The sequence below is a fragment of the Callorhinus ursinus genome, unplaced genomic scaffold, assembly GCF_003265705.2.
Source record: "Callorhinus ursinus isolate GAN/ISIS: 27379988/994484 unplaced genomic scaffold, GSC_fseal_2.0 scaffold3, whole genome shotgun sequence".
Lineage (NCBI taxonomy): Eukaryota > Metazoa > Chordata > Mammalia > Carnivora > Otariidae > Callorhinus > Callorhinus ursinus.
This window is the reverse complement of record NW_027397065.1, coordinates 85,544,921-85,565,519: the sequence shown is the minus strand read 5'-3', so window position 1 is coordinate 85,565,519 and position 20,599 is coordinate 85,544,921. Positions and strand designations below refer to the sequence as shown.

Below are 20,599 nucleotides of genomic sequence, written 5' to 3'. Positions count from 1 at the left end.
GTTTAAAAATTAATCAATCCACTGTATGTTCAACCTATTTGGGCTCTTGTGTGCTTTGGGAATCTGGATGCCTATTTTACTTTCAATATTTGGGAGCTTTTGGTCACTTCTTTAAATAATCTTTCTGCCTCTTGCTCTTTCTCTTTTTCCTTCTGGGACTCCCGTGGTGTACAGGCTGTAAAAATCCTGTAAGCTTTCTTTCTTTTTATTTTATTTTTTTATTTATTTTTATTTTTTTACTGAGGCACGCTGTAATCAAATTGTCAAAAGTTAAAGACAAGAGAGAATTCTGAAAGCAGCAAGAAGACGATCGGTGACTCTCTCGGCAGAAACATTGCAGTCCGGGAGAGGGTTGGAGGATATTTTGAAAGTACTGAAAGGAAAAACATGCGTCCATAAAGAACACTGTACCTGGCAAGACTCAACTTTAAAAATGAAGAGAACGTCCTTTCCAGAGAAACAAAGACTAAGGGAGTTTGCTCATACTAGACTATACAAGAAACGATGTAGGAAGTTCAGATTGACATGAAAACAAGCAAAAAACAAAAGCAGGAATGCACAGGAAGGCATAAATCTCATTGGTAAGGGTGACAGTGTAGACAAATACAAAATGATATAACATTGCGGCAATGGTGGCATATGAATTACTTTTAACTCTAATAAAAAACTAAACGGTAAAAAAAGAAAGCAATCAATCCATAATGCATGTATTGAGAGCCTTATGCACAAAGCATGTAGATTGCTGGGGGAGCATTTCGTGGGGGTGGCCCTGGAGTTGTACACAGTGGAGAGAAAACAGTGCAATGTCATCCCGCCCCCCCAAAAAAATGGCCTTAGATCTCCCTAGCCTACAGTCTGACTGGGGGAATGGGCACAAAGCAGAGTTCCAGAAACGAACACCAAATTACCACCTGAAATAAACACTACAAAGGAAACGTCCAGGGTGTCCACTGTAGAGACAACGGGGCGGGGGGTGGGGAAGACCTCAAGGGGAGACAAGGAGCCTTTTCTGAAGAGGCAACACCTGACTTCCCCAAGGGAAGAGCTTCCATCTCCAACTAGGGGGAGGTGAAGCAAGCTGAGGATGGGAGGGCGCACTCAGGCTGAGGGCAAGGAAAGCATGGGCGGTGCCAAGATGGTGGAAGGAGAATGACACCTTTGAGGGGGTGAAAACAGGTGAGTGGGACCAAAACAAAGAGTGTTTGGGGAGCCTTCCAGGGATGAAGATGGAGGAGCCAGGGAAAGACCCGCTGCGCGGGGGCTTGAAGGCCAGCTTGAGAATTTGAAACTTGAGTGTGCACTTCCGGTAATGCCTCAGTAGCTCCTAACAGACCCCGAGGAAGCAGGAGGGCCAAGGAGGCCTCCGAGGTCGAACCAGCAATGGTCAGTGGTGACAGTCCCAGCAGTATGCACGACAGGAAGAAGAGCGGGCTTGGTGGCGGAGCAGGAGTCTTCTTTCCGACAAGTGGGTCATAAGGCATATTGGAGCTCTGCCAGCAGAAATATCAAGCCGGCTGTCGAATACAGGAGTCAGAGAAAAGTCAGTGCTAGAGACAGAAACTTGTAAGACAACTTGATTTAAGGGGTAATGAAGCTGTGGGGACCCACAGATGAGATGCCCTAAAGATAGACCAGAAGGTAGGAAGAAAAAGGGACCCAAGAGCCACCCTTCAGAAATCCCCCAATTTCATGGCCAAGTTGAGTTGGAAATGTCTGTAGAAATAAAGACAGCAAGATTCAAAGAAGCCAGGAGAATCTTCTCTCGCAAAAGACAACTCCCTAGTGGTAAAGGGCACAAATTTCCCAAGCTCCAAGAAGCCCCAACGCAAACGCCTTTCTCACCGCATTTACCCATAACCTCATCCGCGCCTGTTCTAAGACTTAACTCTCGGCTCGGCGGGTCTGCCTGACCCTTAAGGACCCACCCCCACAACATCTAAGAACGCTACGTGCTCGCACGGTTTAACCTGCTCTTGGCTTTGATCGGACAAGCAGCGTGCCCTCCGCCCCAGCCTCCGAACCCCATCACACACGGCACTCCGCGGCACCATCCGAAAATAAAAACAAATATTATGCCGTCCACCTCCGAGCATGACTTGAGGGTCTGAACTGTTCTCTTAAAAGCGACAAAAGGAGAAAAAAAACGTTCAGAATCAGCAAGACCGGAGGTTTATAAAAATGACCACTTGCAACATGTGAGCGTCCACGTAAAAGAATCATTTTTAGTTGGCCTTGCTTTAGCAGTTGTTTTTTTTTTTCTCTTTAACAATTCAAAGTTTAAATTACTGACCTGGTGAAATTGTCTGGCTCTGGTTTCAAAGGCCATTGTGACCTACTCACACCCACATATTAGCCTTAACAAAGGATTCTGAAAACAAAATAAAGTGGCCCAAGGAGCGAAGAAATGTGGAGGTAAAACCACAGCAAGTTGATTATATGAGGTTCTCTCAGAACCCACCCGCTTCCTCCTGCTGCCTCCAGAATCCTCGGTGTCATCTGGGGGCTCCTTGGGGTCCTGTGACCCCTCAAGGCTCCATGGAGCTATTTCTGTAGTAATATCAAGTCATGATTTGGCTTTTTACACCTCATTCTCTCACTAATCTGCAGTGGAGTTTTTATGCAATATCAAAGAAGAGTATTTGTAATTATCTGGGGGAAAAAAAGCATTAAATATTCTCTTTTACAGCCACATATGTATCTGGAAAACAATAAACAGGCGAGGCCGAATACAGAAACACTTATGAGAATGCAGCCATCTTCCATTAAAGAGATATGAAAAAAAAAAAAAGTAAACCAAGGCCAGTCTCTCACCAAATATTTTTTTTTGTTTTGGAGAATACTGTTGCTTTTCATAGAATTATGTCTTTTCTCTTTCCATGTAGTAGTTTTATAATTGTCTTTAATCAATGATTTTATAAGAATTAATTTCTAATATTCTAATATGGTAAATGTTTCTCGAAATAGCCCATACACACAAAGCTCTTTGGGGCCAGCTGCAGTGATACCTTGAGTCCTGCCTGTCGGCTTTGCTCTGGCCCAGCCTCTGCAGGCCGTCCTGATCCATGGCGTATACTTATCTCCATGTAGCTGATATGCTTCCAGAATTCCCGAGCCAAACGGAGCCAGATCCCCAGCCCACAGTGTGCTTGCCTCGATTCATCTGGCATGCCAGCGTGCCTGCCCTCCTCTGCACACAGACACCCAGAGAACAGATATTAGACCACGACTCCTACCCCAACCAGCACTGAGGACAGCTGGACCAGTTGTTAAAATATGAGAGAACACCTACACCCCAAGTCTTCCCAGTTCCCCTGTCCCACATCCCGTCCCCCAGCACCCCACAGACACGTCCCCACTGTCTGCCAGTGAGCCCGACCATCTGACCCCAAAGCACCCCGTCCCAAGCATCCCACCTCACCCCGTCTGGCTTCCCTGGGACCCCACCCAGGTCCTGTACTGGTTGTCATATGTCTGGAGTACCCCCACCCCCGCCAGAATCCGTGGGGCCCCAACACCCTCCTACCTCTCTACCCTCTCTCAATCCCTCTCCCCACAATCATCTGACCCAGCAAAGACAGATTTCAGAATTTGTCTTCCTCTGCTTCATCTTATCTTCCTACTCTGAGGCAGCCAGCCTTTGGCCTCGGTTTCAAAGCACAAGGGCCATCCCTACAAGCAGGCTGTGAAAGCCGTTCTGATCCAGGTGTACCAGGCTCAGTCTCTGAAATGTTAAGTAAATTTCAAATGTACTGAGGACTCTAATCGATCTTTCCTCGCACGTCATAGCCCAACGACCTTACTTGTTTCTCAAGCTCTGGAGAGCCCTTCTCTGCAACAATCCCAGACATTGCTGTGTTTTTCTTTTCATTCCCTCCTTTCCAATTACGTCATTGAGAAGTCGGCAGTTCTGAACTTTGCCACATACCAGAATCACTTGGGGACCTCCAGAAAATGCTGGTGCCCAGGAGGAGCCCCATACCATAGGTGTCAACGTCAGGGAGAAACCCAGGTCCCAGTAGTGTGCCAAGCTCCTCAGAGATGTCAATACACAGGTGATTCCCCACCCTGGGCACCCCACCACCCCATGTCTAAAATCCCCGGAGAAAAGCATCTTCTCTGTCCATTCTTTCCTTTGGAACCTCCCCCTCTGGCTGGCTAGGCCAGAGGAAGCTGGCTTGAGGCCAGGAACAAGAGTCTTACACTCAAGAAGACAGACCGTCTCCAGAAGACTAAGGCCTATTTCTATTTCCTTATCTCTCCATTGATAAGGAATAAACTGGTCATGGAACCCTGAACTGATCTGTCTTGTGCTCAATCCCAGGAGTGTGCAAGGTAGACATGACCACTGATCGTGTACTCATCAAGGCAGTGTGCCCCAAGTCAGAATCACCTGGCCATCTTTTAGAAACTGGTAATGCTTGCACCTGTCCCTAGACCAAATCCACCAGGCTTTCTGGAATGGGGTCTGGAGAGTAGTATTTTTAATGCTCCCAGATAATTCTTATGTGCATCGAGAATAAGACCCACTAAGCCTAGCGTGTCAGGGAATCTTGGCAGGCCCTGCCTCCTGCCTTCCGCTCCAAATATGATGATGCCTTGGCTGGCCTGGCTTTCCATTTCATGCTTTACCCTGTCCATCATCCCATAGGTCACTTGAGCCACTCGTGCTTTTGTCTGTCAGTCTGTCAGTCTGTCCTGCCTCACCCCAAACCCAGCTGAGACCCCATCTCCAAGCTCTGTAACTCAGATGAGTGTTGGTCTTTTAACTATAAGCTCCTAGGGGCACCTGGGTGGCTCAGTTGGTTAAGCGGCTGCCTTTGGCTCAGGTTGTGATCTTGGGGTCCTGGGATCAAGCCCCACATAGGGCACCCTGCTCAGTGGGGAGTCTGCTTCTCCCTCTTCCTCTGCCCCTCCCCATACTTGTTCTCTCTCTCTCTCTCTCTCTTTCTCAATAAATAAAATCTTTAAAAAACAAAAAACAATAAGCTTCTAGAACCCAAGGCTCATCCAGCCATGGTTTCCAATTGGATTTTTCAAAAGATGCACTTGAAAAACAGTCTTTAAATTTTAAATGAGTAAATACTTCTGATTGAACAAGTAACATAATAAGAAATCCAAACAGCATAAAAGTGTGTAACAATGATACCATTCACTTCCCACTCTGGTTCCCCAGCCCCTTCCCAGAAGGAAGGACTTCTAGACAAATGCATGTTCCTATTTGTACATCTGTGCCCTGAGGGACTTTTCTATTTTGTAAAAAGAGTATAGATTCCTAAGACCTGTCTACTGCCTGAAACTCTGGGAGAGAGAGAAGGAAGATCCGACGAATCTGTCTCTTTAAAAGCTGCTCGGGGTCAAAGGTCAGATGGGTCTAAGAGGTGCCTCTGGCAGCTACCCTCACATGGTATTCAAGCAGTTGAGGACCTTTGATGTTTAATACAAAGTGACAAGACAGCTCCGAATAGCTGGAAGGAAATGGGGATGGTCATTATTAATAACTGTACTGGAGCAGGCATAGTGGACTGAATTATGTCCCCCCCAAATTCATATATTGAAGCTCTAACCCCCATAACCTCAGAATGTGACTGTATTTGGTGGTGAGGTCTTTAAAGAGGTAATTAATTTAAAATTAGGTCTAATTAGGGCCCTAATACAATCTGATTGGTGTCCTTATAAGAAGAGGAAATAGGAACACATGAGAAGAAACAAAAGGAGTGACACACAGGCGGAGGTCATGTGCGGACACAAAAAGAAAGCAGCATCTGCAAACGCAGAGACAACCTTGGAAGAAACCAAAGCTACTGACACCTTAGTCTTAGACTTCAAGCCTCCGGTGTTGGGAAGAAGAAATAAATTTCTGTTGTTTAAGCCGCGGAGTCTATGGCATTTGGTTATGGCAGTCCCAGCAGACTGGTACAAATAAGTTAACTTAATTCCGCTCTGGTCACATGGAGATAGGAAGGCTCGGAACAGAGTTGCTGGATCGGACAGACCCCTGAAATGATGTCATCAGCCTCCATGCCAGGAGACCCCCTTGGTGGTGAAACCACTTCACATCAGGTTTCTTCGTGTGGTTCACTTAGTACATTTTTGGCCAAACTACAAAGCAAAGTCGCTTTATGTTGATTTCCACCCCCAAAACCCGAGAATAAAGTTTGCGGGCTTGCTGCATGAGGTTCAGCATTTTTTCCAAAATTTAAAACATGAATGCCAAAAAGGAGTCCACATAAACAGCTAACATAATAAAGAAGACCATAGAATGGTGGCGCTGCTTCTTGATGTGCAGAAGTACGGATGAGTAGTTGAACTGAGTAGTTCACGGACAGTTTGCGTTTGCTCCGCACCTGTAGACTGAAGCACTTAGCTTTCTTACGCAGGCTTTGTTTAAGCATGATCCGGGGGCGGGGCGGGGGCGGGGCTCCTGCGAGCAGAGCTGGGACTGCAACACCTTCTGGTGGAAAGCTAACTCACAAGAAAGGGGTGCGTGGTTTCCTCTCTGCTCTGAAAGTAGACCTGGCTTTGATCAATAAGCTATTATAAATATGATGCACAGTTGTGAGAGAAAATAACTTCTGTTTCAGAGGAAATGGCACAAGATGAAGGCACCGCCATAGCCTTTGAAAGTCAATACCCCCTGCGGTGTTGGAGGGGCTGTAGTCCACATGCACCGTGGAGGGTTAGCTAAGCAGAGGGCAGTCTGGCTGGTTACTGGAATCGCACTGCCTTGAAAAGCCTGCAGAAGGCAAAGTTTTCTTTGGAATCAGGGCAACAGTCAACTGAGATTTTTTTTTTTTCCTTCCCAAAAAACTCTTGGAGGTGAACAATAACTATTATAGATCTGTTCTCTTGCAAATCCAATATATGCAACATGTCCTTCCAGGCGTTCTCTTAAAACAGGGTTGCCCCAACCCACCAGCCTTTTATTACACTGTCTGGAACCTCCTAAAGATATTTCATCAGAGACAGTGCAATATTGCATATGTGCCAGTTCATTTAAATTACAACTCTAGAGGCATCAGTTGCCCCCAGTAAAAAATGGAGAATCCAGCAGGGGTTGATGGAGTCACAGTCAGGAAGCCAGCACTCCAGTGGGACAGCTGGGTGTCTGCTACCTGGATCTCAATCACTGACCTGTATTAAGTGCATAACAGCATACACAGTGGGTCTTTATTGGTAAAGATGGTGACCTCTGGAACCTCCACAATGAATATCAGAATTAGGTTCTCTTTGGCAAAATTAAAGGTCTTCAAGATCTGTGCACGGGTGAAAATATTTCAGAAATATCCCCACTGTTATGCAGAACATATGAATCCAGAGTGGTCTGCTGTCACCCCCCTTAGGAATGGGGCAAGGACTGGGTCCCTCAGCATCCTGGGTGTAGCCACCAGGGTGGGGTGTCTCTGGCGGTCAGAGCTGATTGCAAAGGTGGAGCCTGCCTCTGACAAGCTGTTGTATCTTTCTCTAGTTATACCGGAACACAAGAAACTGAGACTTCATGGATCTTACAGAATAGATTGGGTGTTGGGTCTCTTGCTAATAGGCATTCATCTAGCAAATACCCACACAAGATCAAGGAGCATCTAGTCTAAGACCCACATTCATTAGAACCTGGCCTTGAGGTCTTAAGAGAACAGCTAACCTTCAGCCACCTTTAACTTTTTGAAGGTTACATCATCTACCCCCCCGCCAAAAAACCTAATTGGCTTAGGTCAGTTTACAAAACATAACCATTATTATTCTCCAAACCTTTTGGACCTTTCCAAGCCCTTCAATGTTACTTGCCCTCTCTTCTCTAGCTACTGATCCAAATCTAGACTTCCCTTCAGCCACCTCTTTCTACAGAAAGTCTTCCTCACCTAACATCTTACTTTACTCCCAGAAAAGAAATTATGCTGGACCCTTGTCATCTGGCCTTGACCTTTTTGGCAATTTATTCTAGGTCTAAGCTCTTCAAGCTGATCGTCTGGGTACTTTGAAGGCAAGGTCCTCATTTTCTCCACTTGCTAATTATTTTGCATATACTTAAACAATGAACCCAATTCCATGAACGCAGAAGTGCTTGCCAGATGCAACCACTGCCTCTGCACCTACTGTGTGCATGGTGACTTCAGGGCAAAGAAGGGAGACCACAGCTTGGCTCTGATCCCCAAGAAATGATCCAGAAAGAGCATGGACATATGTTTCAAAAAGACCGGTCTCTTTCTCTCTCTCTCTCTCTCTCTCTCTCTCTCTCTCTCTCTCTCTGAAGTATCACTGAACACAATGCTACATTAGTTACAGGTATACAACATAGTGATTTGACTACCCTACATGTTATGCTATGTTCGCCATAAGTGTAGCTACCATCTGTCACCATACACTGCTATTAGAATATCTGTTGACTATATTCCTTACGCTGTACCTCTCATCCCTGTGACTGATTCATTCTGTAACTGGAAGCCTGGATCTCCCACTCTCCTTCAACCATTTTGACCATCACCCCCATTCCCTCCCCTTTGGCAACCATAAGCTTGTTCCCTGTATTTATGGGTCTGTTTCCACTTTTTGTTTGTTTGTTCATTTGTTTTTTTAGATCCCATATATGAGTGAAATCATATGGTATTTGTCTTTCTCTGAAAAGACAGATCTCTTAGTGAGTCTTTGCATTTATTCATTTTACAGTGAAAACATCTGCATTATTGAATTTCTGGAACACCAGAAAAGGTGGCTACTTCCCCAGAAGGCTAAGTATGGTCTCCGTTTTTCCTTCAGCTAATTCTTCAAAGGGAACTAATGTGGGGTTTTCTAAAGATTTGCAATTGGTGGGTTCAAGTTAATAATCCACCACCATATATGTAACTTTGGGCAAATTATTTTATTTCTTTGAGCCTCCAGGAACTCATATATAAAATGTAAATACTGTTTATTTTTATTATTTTTTTACTTTATTATTATTCCATTTTATTTCCACACAAGGGTCATCGTGAGGTCATTGTGAGGATTGATCAGTAAAGTGCTCCATATATTCTAGGATGCTATACGAGTGTAAGCCTTTGTTATTTCCAAGTATTCCCTTCTTTTGACACCAATATAGTCTCAAAAATACCCCTTTCAGTCAGAAAATTTCATTGAACTTTCCCAAATGAACTATTAGAACCTTTAAAGAAAAAGAAAAAGACTTGATTTCTAAAAATCCCTTCTTGAGTTAAAAATGCTGCATTTCAGAAAGACTTTTGTTTATTAAAATAGATGGTGAATACAGAATTTCTCACAGACTTGCTATCTTACATCTGAGGCTTTTTCACTTCTTTTCAGAGAGGGATAGAGGTAATCAGTGAGAAGCCATACACAGTTTGTTTCCGTTAGCAGTCTGGGTAATTCTGGGAGTACGAAGTTCTAAAGCAAGAGTGTTGACCTCAGCTACTTTCAAGTAGACCAACCTGTTCTCATTTTATCTGCTAGGATGCAAACCACCTTTCCATCCCCGGAACTCGGAGAGGCCGTTTGCAGTTTGTGACTGCAATAACTTTCTTGGAATGACAAAGTGGGCACGTATTATAACTTTGCCTACAGACAAGCTTTATGAGACCATACATTCCCATTCTTAGGAGGGTTCATTTTTTACTGAATTAACATTAGAAAGAAGTCATTTGACTTTATTAAGCATGTTTCTTCCACTTTGGTAGACCATGCGGCTCAAAATCTGCCAGGAAGATGATGAAAGCAAGGAAACAATTTATCTGAAGGGAAAGAAAGATAAAATCACTAGGAGCCTACAGATTAAAGAACCCATTTTCCATTTTAGATTGACATATAAACACAACAGTGGGAGACAAAACGCGGGCAAAGGACGTATCTTCAATGTACTGCTTCAAATTTTAACTTTAATTAATTCTCTGAATTTCATAACAATGTATTTTCTAATTACACAGGGACTTGCTTCAGAATTCCAAGTAGGACTGTCACCATTCAGTGGTCCTTGTGTTTCCAATGACTAAGTTTTGAATAATCAATACATATCTCATCTTAGGTTAATTACATAGGCTAATTTTCCTGGCCTAACAATCGTTCATAACAATCTGATTTTTTTAAGATTTATTTATTTATTTGAGAGAGAGCGAGCACAAGCAGAAGGGGCAGAGGGAGAGGGAGAGAGAATCTCAAGCAGAGTCCATGCTGAGCATGGAGCCCTTTGCGGGGATGGATCTCATGACACTGAGATCAGGACCTGAGTGGAAACCAAGAGTCCAAAGCTTAACCAACTGGACCACCCAGGTGCCACTGATTTTTTTTTTAACTCTAAAATAACCACATGTGAAAAATATACATCCTCAACTTAAGTGTATCTGTATTAGGGTTCTCCAGAGGAACAGAATCAATAGGCTATATAGAGATGTAGAAGAGGAGATTATTTAGGATTTGACTCACGCGATTCTGGAGGCTGAGAAGTCCCACAACCCACCATGTACAACTAGAGACCCAAAAAAGCCCGTGGAGTCTGAAGGCCTGAGAACCAGGAGCCCCCGAGTCAGAGGGTAGGAGAAGGTGGACATCTCAGCTGAAGAAAAGAGAGACAGAATTCATCCTTCCTCCACCTTTTCCTTTTCTGTGGGCCCCTGATGGATTGCGTGATGCCCACCTGCATTGGTGAGGGGGAATCTTCACTCAGTTTACTGATTCAAATGCTAATCTCTTCCAGAAACAACTTCACAGACACACCCAGAAATCATGTTTTACCAACTATCTGGGCATCCCTTAGCCCAGTCAAGTTGACACATAAAATTAACCACCGCATTATCCCTTATTACCAATGGGGAAATGTGAGAGTAAATTACTGAGTAAGATATTCACAGGGGAACCTGAATTTCAAAGTACCTCTCATTTTGTGGCACAATAACCTAATCTTATCCTCAGTTCTTGGTTCTGGGAGAAGAGGGAATTCTTTAAGTGAAAGAAGCGAGGTGGGAACTGTGTGTGTGTGTGTGTGTGTGTGTGTGTGTGTGTGTGTGTGTGTGTGGTTTTGACAACCTTCCTCAACTCAAGCTTGACTCTTGCTTGATGCTGATGGCCTCTGGGGATGAGAAAGAGCAAAAGGGTCCCTTCCACATGGCCTTGCTACCACCAGATGTCATGTCACCATGAAAGCAGTTACAAACACTATTCTGCCACACACGTGGATGTTTCCTAGCAAGCAGGCACGAAATGCTGTTCCTGGAAGCTCAGCCACTGAGGCACTCGAGTACCTTGCATGATCTGGACAGAGAATTCTCCATTACGAGGCAGGAAACAACATGTAGCAGAGCCCCAGACCAAGGGCAACACTCCAAAGGCACACACATATCCTGCCGGCCCCTCCAAATTCCTGTGCCTTTGTCCATGGAAGGGCAGAGGGGACTAGACAGAGTTTAGCCTAAGTTATTGTGAGCACCACTTACTTCCCTCAGTAAAAGTCATCTCCAAAAACCCTTCCCTAATTAACAAACCTCCAGTGCAGAGATTTGCAGATGAAATTGGGTGACGATTTGGGGGCAGAAGGAGCTGAACTGTGAACTCCTGTTTAGCACCTTTAGTTGCTAACCGTGCCTCTGTTGGAGGACACAGTCCTCTTCAGGACACTGTAAATGCTAACTAACCACCCCTAGGATAAAGAGTGAAACTAACTAGCCCCTCACATAAATATTTCACACCATTTGTGCTCAAGTATTTTAAAGGAAAATTATAGGGTGTATGACCAATGGAAGCATTCAGAGGGACAGGTGTGACCATTTTGCTAATTTCTCTATTCCACTCCCTTTCACATGGCTCTGAACTAGAGCACCAGGAGGGATTTTTTTCCTTCTCCCAGTTTAAATACAAAACAGTAAAATAGCTAGAGATGAAAATTTTAAATAAGGAGCCATCTCACAAAAGAAAAAAACTGGGGGGAGGTCCTAAGTAAATAGTTATGAAAACAATGTACATTATAAGTGTTTTTCTCTGATCAATGTTCAGAAAAGATTCACCTAATTACCTTTTAACTGTATAGAGCTTCTATGCAAGCAACAGTCTAAGCTGAGATGTGCCTCAGGATGGAGCCCAGTTGGTCAGGACATCATCGGAAGCTGGTCCCCAGCCCAGAGCCCAATTCCGAAAAGGTCAGTGGATTTCACTCTGCTTCAGTATCAAACGAAGCACCACATCCAAGAAAACGCAGCCCATTCCCAGGGCAGAGTCCAGGTGATTTACACAAGACGAAGGATATGTTTCATTGTGTATAAGTTATCACTCAATATTTTAAGATACACTTGCTCAAACGGTTTTAACTTGTGTCAGGAAGAACAATGCTGGCTGTGCTTAGCCTCACCAGAACTATTTACCAGGGACAGACCCTGTTTGAGGAACATGTCTATTCAGAACTCAGTCTCCTCCCCGCCCCCCCCCGGTGGGCATGATACTTTGACTCAGATTTCCTCCTGCTCTGCTCCGTACCATTTACTCATTCATCAGATATCTACTGAGAGGACTAGGAGGAAGGGCAGGACATGGGTGCAGGTCTCAAGGAGTTTGATTCTGAACTTGATTTTAAAATCAGAGCAAATGGCTATGAAAGGTGGTGAATGACTCAGTACAAATGAATGTCATGGTCCAGGAATGACGTGGGAGCTGAAAGCAGAGACTGTAAGGAAAGCACCAGTTTCTCCTTCCTCTCCTGCAACCAGCACGCATCGTGTCTGACGGCAGGTGTGCGAGTTTTCCACACACCAAGCAATCCTCCAACACCAGCGGGGGCAGACCCCACAGGTTAAGGGCTCAGTCCCACGAGACTGCCCCCACTTCAGATGTGAATTATCCATAAAGGGTCCCCAGGTTTTCCACAATCTCAGTCCAACTTGGCTACAAATCAGAGGTTCTCACATCCCCTCCATGAAATGGCTCATTTGCCAGAACAGAACACAAAACTTAGGGAAACACTTACATTTACCAGTTTGTTACACAATAAAGTATACAACAAAGAATATGATGAACAGCCATATGAAGACATACATAGGTTTGGGGGAGTCCTGAATGCAGGAGTTTCTGTCCCCATAGAGTTGGGGTATACTACTCTTCTGGTATGTGTATGTATCCACCAGCCGGGAGCTTCCTAAACCCATACTATTGGGATTTTTACAGAGGCTCCATCTTTAGGCATGATTGATTATTAACTCTATTTCCAGTGCCTCTCCCCTCATAGACAATGGAAAGAGGGGCTAAAAGTTCCAAGCTTCTGATCATGGCTTGGTCTCTCTGGCGACCAGCCCCCATACAGGAAAACATCAAGAGTCAACTCATCAGAACAAAAGACATTCCATCACCCAGGAATTCCAAGGGTTTTAGAAGCTCAGTGTCAAACCTCTTATCACTCAGGAAATTGTAGGGTCTTAGGAGCTCTTTGCCAGGAACTGGGGTCAGAGACTAAATATTAGAACAAAAGATTCTCTTAGCATCTCTATTTACAAAGGCTTTAGGAGCTCTGTGTCAAGAACCAGGAGTAGAGACCAGTATATCTGGTTATTTCACAAAGACACTGGGGATTGAAATGGTCCAGGAGTCCAAGATGGTGGAGCAGCAGGAGATCTTAGTTTTGTCTGGTCCTAGGAATTCAGCTAGATAGCTATTAATTCATTCTGAACACCTGCAAACTCAACCAGAGATCTAAGAAAAGAATAGCTGCAACTCTACAAATAGGAAAGCGACCACTTTCTGCAAGGTGGGAGGTGCAGAGAAGTGAATCCGAGGTGGTATATGGGAAGATAAATGGCAGGGGGAGGGAGCCTCCATCAACCGGCTACCAGAAAGTGAGATACAGCAGCAGAGCACAAAATCAGAACTTTTAGAAGTCTGCTCCAGTGAGGGACATCCCTGCCTGAAAGGCACTAAGGTAGCGAAGTGGGGAGGAATCCTAGATGGGACAGTGTGGTCTCAGGATCCCCCGGGGTCACAGGAAGACTGGGGAGCGGGGAAGCCAACTGCAATCAGTGAGCCCAGGCGTGGGCTCTCAGCTAAGGGTTGCCATATACCCCAAACTGTAGAATGGTGGGGCAACCGCTCTCTGAACAGGGGTCCAACAAGCAGCAGAATGGGTGAGAATCCCCCATCCCTCCCCCGGGAGGGGCAGCTTGGGAGCACACCACAAGAGTCTGCTGGGTTTGGAGACTGGAAATGGGATATCACGTGCCTGAGATAGAAATGCTCGGTCACAGGCTGGGTGAGCATGGAGTGCAGCCCGAGACCAGGGAGACAGGAGTAATTGACTGCTTTTCCTTGAGGGCACACTGAGGAGAAGGGCCCCAGGCTCTCAGGTCTGGTGCCAGAGATAGGGAGGCCACGATTTTCATTTTCATCCTCTAAAGCAGCACAGAAAGCCTTCAGGGAACAAAAGCCACATAGAAAAATCCGGACCAAATTACTTAGCCTGGCCCCTGGCAAGGGTGGTGCAATTCCACCCCGGGGCAAAGACACCTGAGAATCAGTGCAACAGGCGCTCCCACTCCCCCACAGAAGATCAGCAAAAAGGTCTGGCCAACACTAAGTTTACCTATCACACAGAACTGCAAAACTCCAGCACTTGGGGAAAATCGTATATAGAATTCATGGGTTTTATTCCCATGATTCTTTAATCTTCCAGTTTTAATTTTTTTCTCTTTCTTTTTTCAACCAATTTGTTATTTTATCAACTCTTTTTTTAAGTCATTTTTAATTTTCATTTTTACAGTTACATTCTATCCTTTCATTTTATTTAATTTTTTTAAAGATTTTATTTATTTGAGAGAGAGAGAGAGAGAGTGAGACAGAGCATGGGGGGCAGTCAGAGGGGGAAGTAGAGCCCCCGCTAAGCAAGGAGCCTCATGCGGGACTCGATCCTGGGACTCCAGGACTATGACCTGAGCCGAAGGTGGTTGCTTAACCGAGTCACCCAGGCGCCCCTCATTGTATTTAATTTCATTTTTGTATATACATAAGTTTTTCTTTCTTTACATTTTGGGATGCAGTTTCTTCTAACAAACAGGGCAAAATACACCCAGGATCTAGCGTATTGCTCTGTTCTCTTCACCTGTCTGATCATATTCTCTTTTTTCCTTCCTTGTTTTTGTTAAAATCTTTTTTAATTTTCTTTTTTTAATTTTCTTTTATTATGTTATGTTAGTTACCATACAACACATCATTAGTCTTTGATGTAGTGTTCCATGATTCATTGTTTTCATACAACACCCAGTGCTCCGTGCAGTACGTGCCCTCCTTAATACCCATCACCGGGCTAACCCATCCCTCTACCCCACTGCCATCTTTACAGTTACATTCTATCCTTTCAGTGTATTTAATTTTATTTTTGTGTAAGATGTAAGTTTTTCTTTCTTTACAATTTTGGGATGTAGTTTCTTCTAACAAACAGACCAAAACACAGCCAGGCTCTAGTGTATTCCTCTGCTCTGTTCACCTGTCTGTTTATATTCCTTCTTTTCTGTTTGTTTTTTGTCTTTTAATTTTCATTTTTACAGTTACATTCTATCCTTTCATTGTATTTAATTTTATTTTTGTACATATACAAGTTTATCTTTCTTTACAATTTTGGGATCTAGTGTTCTAACAAACAGACCAAAATACACAGGGCCCAGTGTATTGCTCTGTTCTGTTCACCTGTCTGATTATATTCTTTTTCTTTTTTGAAATTTTTTTTCAGTTTTGGGTCTCTTCTGATTTGTTTAGTGTATATTTCTCTGGGGTTGTTGTTGCCATTTTCGTGTTTTGTTCTCTCATTCATCTACTATTCTCTGGACAGAATGACAAGATGGAAAAACTCACCTCAAAAAAGAGAACAAGAGGCAGTACTGATGACCAGGGACTTAGTCAGTATGAACATAAATAAGATGTCAGAACAAGATTTCAGAATGATGATTATAAAGATACTAGCTAGGCTTGAAAAGAGCATAAAAGACACTAGAGAATCCCTTCCTGGAGAAATAAAAGAACTAAAACCTAATCAAGTTGAAATCAAAAAGGCTATTAATGAGATGCAATCAAAAATGGAGGCTTTAACTGCTAGGATAAATGAGGCAGAAGAGGGAATTAGTGATATAGAACACCAAATGATGGAGAATGAAGACGCTGAGAAAAAAGAGAGATAAACAACTACTGGATCATGAGGGGAGAATTTGAGAGATAAGTGATACCATAAAGGGAAAAATATTAGAATCAATGGGATCCCGGAAGAGGAAACGGGGGGTGGGGGGGTGGGGCAGAAGGTATATTGGAGCAAATTATAGTGGAGAACTTCCCTAATCTGGGGAAGGAAGCAGGCATTCAAGTCCAGGAGGCACAGAGAAACCCCCCTCAAAATCAATAAAAATAGTTCAACATATAATAGTGAAACTTACAAATCTCAGAGACAAAGAGAAAATTCTGAAAGCAGCTTGGGACAAGAGGTCCATTACCTACAAGGGTAAAAACATTAGACTGGGGTGTCTGGGTGGCTCAGTCAGTTAAGCATCTGCCTTCAGCTCAGGTCGTGAACCCAGGGTCCTGGGATCGAGCCCTATGTCTGGCTCCCTGCTCAGCAGGGAGCCTGCTTCTCCCTCTCCTTCTGCCCCTCCCCCTGCTTGTGCTCGCTCTCTATCTTTCTCTCTCTCTCAAATAAATAAAATCTTAAAAAAAAAAGAAAAGAAATATTAGACTGGCAGCAAACCTATACACAGAGAGCTGGCAGGTCAGAAAGACTGACATGATATATTCAGGGTGCTAAATGAGAAAATATGCAGTCAAGAATATTTTGTCCAACTAGGATGTCATTCAAAATAGAAGGAGAGATAAAAAGCTTCCAGGACAAAGAGAAACTAAAAGAATTTGTGATCACTAAACCAGCCCTGCAAGAAATATTAAAGCGGATCCTTTAAGCGAAGAGAGAGCCCCAAAGTAACATAGACCAGAAAGGAACAGAGACAATATATAGAAACAGTGACTTTACAGGTAATACAATAGCACTAAATTCATATCTTTCAATAGTTACTCTGAATGTAAATGGGCCAAATGCCTTAATCAGAAGACACAGGGTATCAGATTGGATACAAAAGCAAGACCCATCGATATGCTTGTCTGCAAGAGACTCATTTTAGACCCAAAGACACCTCCAGATTGAAAGTGAGGGGGTGGAAAACCATGTATCATGCTAATGGACATCAAAAGAAAGCTGGGGTAGCAATCCTTATATCAGACAAATTGGATTTTAATTTTTTATTGTTATGTTAATCACCATATATTACGTCATTTGTTTTGGTGTAGTGTTCCATGATTCATTGTTTGTTCATAACACCCAGTGCTCCATGCAGAATGTGCCCTCTTTAATACCCATCACCAGGCTAACCCATCCCCGTACCCTCCTCCCCTCTAGAACCCTCAGTTTGTTTTTCAGAGTCCATCATCTCTCCTGGTTCGTCTCCCCCTCTGACTTACTCCCCTTCATTCTTCCTCTCCTGCTATCTTCTTCTTGTTCTTTTTTCTTAAAATATGTTGCATTATTTGTTTCAGAAGTACAGATCTGTGATTCAAAAGTCTTGCACAATTCACAGCGCTCACCATAGCACATACCCTCCCCAATGTTTATCACCCAGCCACCCCATCCCTCCCACCCCCAACCACTCCAGCAACCCTCAGTTTGTTCCTGAGATTAAGAATTCCTCATATCAGTGAGGTCATAGGATACATGTCTTTCTCTGATTGACTTATTTCACTCAGCATAACACCCTCCAGTTCCATCCACATCATTGCAAATGGTAAGATCTCATTCCTTTTGATGGCTGCATAATATTCCATTGTGTATATATACCACTTCTTCTTTATCCATTCATCTGTCGATGGACATCTTGGCTCTTTCCACAGTTTGGCTATTGTGGACATTGCTGCTATAAACATTGGGGTGCACATACCCCTTCGGGTCCCTACATTTGTATCTTTGCGGTAAATACCCAGTAGTGCAATTGCTGGATGGTATGGCAGCTCTATTTTCAACTGTTTGAGGAACCTCCATACTATTTTCCAGAGTGGCTGCACCAGCTTGCATTCCCACTGACAGTGTAGGAGGGTTCCCCTTTCTCCGCATCCCCGCCAACATCTGTCGTTTCCTGACTTGTTAATTTTAGCCATTCTGACTGGTGCAAGGTGGTATCTCCTTCAGGTTTTGATTTGGATTTCCCTGATGCCGAGCCATGTGGAGCACTTTTTCATTGGTCTGTTGGCCATTTGGATGTCTTCTTTGGAAAAATGTCCATTCATGCCTTCTGCCCATTTCTTGATTGGATTATTTGTTCTTTGGGTGTTGAGTTTGATAAGTTCTTTATAGATTTTGGATACTAGCCCTTTATCTGATATGTCATTTGCAAATATTTTCTCCCATTCTGTCGGTTGTCTTTTGGTTTTGTGGACTGTTTCTTTTGCTGTGCAAAAGCTTTTTATCTTGATGAAATCCCAATAGTTCATTTTTGCCCTGGCTTCCCTTGCCTTTGGCGATGTTCCTAGGAAGAAGTTGCTGCGGCTGAGGTCGAAGAGGTTGCTGCCTGTGTTCTCCTTTAGGATTTTGATGGACTCCTGTCTCACGTTTAGGTCTTTCAACCATTTGGAGTCTATTTTTGTGTGTGGCATAAGGAAATGGTCCAGTTTCATTCTTCTGCATGTGGCTGTCCAATTTTCCCAACACCATTTGTTGAAGAGACTTTTTTCCATTGGACATTCTTTCCTGCTTTGTCAAAGATGAGTTGACCATAGAGTTGAGGGTCCATTTCTGGGCTCTCGATTCTGTTTCATTGATCGATGTGTCTGTTTTTGTGCCAGTACCATACTGTCTTGATGATGACAGCTTTGTAATAGAGCTGGAAGTCCGGAATTGTGATGCCGCCAGCTTTGCTTTTCTTTTTCAATATTCCTCTGGCTATTCGGGGTCTCTTCTGGTTCCATACAAATTTTAGGATTATTTGTTCCATTTCTTTGAAAAAAGTGGATGGTATTTTGATGGGGATTGCATTGCATGTGTAGATTGCTCTAGGTAGCATTGACATCTTCACAATGTTGGTTCTCCCAATCCATGAGCATGGAACGTTTTTCCATTTCTTTGTGTCTTCAATTTCTTTCCTGAGTATTTTATAGTTTTCTGAGTACAGATCCTTTGCCTCTTTGGTTAAATTTATTCCTAGGTATCTTATGGTTTTGGGTGCAATTGTGAATGGGATCGACTCCTTGATTTGTCTCTCTTCTGCCTTGTTGTTGGTGTATAGGAATGCCACTGATTTCTGTGCATTGATTTTATAGCCTGCTACTTTCCTGAATTCCTGTATGAGTTCTAGCAGTTTTGGGGTGGAGTCTTTTGGGTTTTCCACATACAGTATCATATCATCTGCAAAGAGTGAGAGTTTGACTTCCTCTTTGCCGATTTGGATGCCTTTGATTTCTTTTTGTTGTCTGATTGCTGTGGCTAGGACTTCCAATACTATGTTGAATAGCAGTGGTGAGAGTGGACATCCCTGCCGCGTTCCTGACCTTAGGGAAAAAGCTCTCAGCTTTTCCCCATTGAGAATGATATTCGCTGTAGGTTTTTCGTAGATGGCTTTTATGATATTGAGGTATGTACCCTCTATCCCTATACTCTGAAGAGTTTTGATCAAGAAAGGATGCTGTACTTTGTCAAATGCTTTTTCTGCATCTATTGAGAGGATCATATGATTCTTGTTCTTTCTTTTGTATTAATGTATTGTATCACGTTGATTGATTTGCGGATGTTGAACCAGCCTTGCAGCCCAGGGATAAATCCCACTTGGTCGTGGTGAATAATACTTTTAATGTACTGTTGGATCCTATTGGCTAGTATTTTGGTGAGAATTTTTGTATCCATGTTCATCAAGGATATTGGTCTGTAATTCTCCTTTTTGATGGGGTCTTTGTCTGGTTTTGGGATCAAGGTAATGGTGGCCTCATAAAATGAATTTGGAAGTTTTCCTTCCATTTCTATTTTTTGGAACAGTTTCAGGAGAATAGGTATTAATTCTTCTTTAAATGTCTGATAGAATTCCCCTGGGAAGCCGTCTGGCCCTGGGCTTTTGTTTCTTGGGAGATTTTTGATGACTGTTTCAATTTCCTTAGTGGTTATCGGTCTGTTCAGGTTTTCCATTTCTTCCTGGTTCAATTTTGGTAGTTGATACATCTCTAGGAATGCACCCATTTCTTCCAGGTTATCTAATTTGCTGGCATAGAGTTGCTCATAATATGTTCTTATAATTGTTTGTATTTCTTTGGTGTTGGTTGTGATCTCTCCTCTTTCATTCATGATTTTGTTGATTTGGGTCCTTTCTCTTTTCTTTTTGATCAGTCTGGCCAGGGGTTTATCAATCTTGTGAATTCTTTCAAAGAACCAGCTCCTAGTTTCGTTGATCTGTTCTACTGTTCTTTTGGTTTCTAGTTCATTGGTTTCTGCTCTGATCTTTATGATTTCTCTTCTCCTGCTGGGTTTAGGCTTCATTTGCTGTTCTTTCTCCAGCTCCTTTAGGTGTAGGGTTAGGTTGTGTATTTGAGACCTTTCTTGTTTCTTGAGAAAGGCTTGTATTGCTATATACTTTCCTCT

The 20,599-nt window shown here is 43.4% G+C and overlaps 1 long non-coding RNA gene across 1 annotated transcript in view; it reads right to left on the bottom strand.

The window, feature by feature from the left end:
• LOC141372416 (uncharacterized) overlaps positions 1-20,599 on the bottom strand; it is a 146,897-nt gene that overhangs the window by 34,652 nt on the left and 91,646 nt on the right. The gene's annotated exons all lie outside the window — the stretch shown is intronic.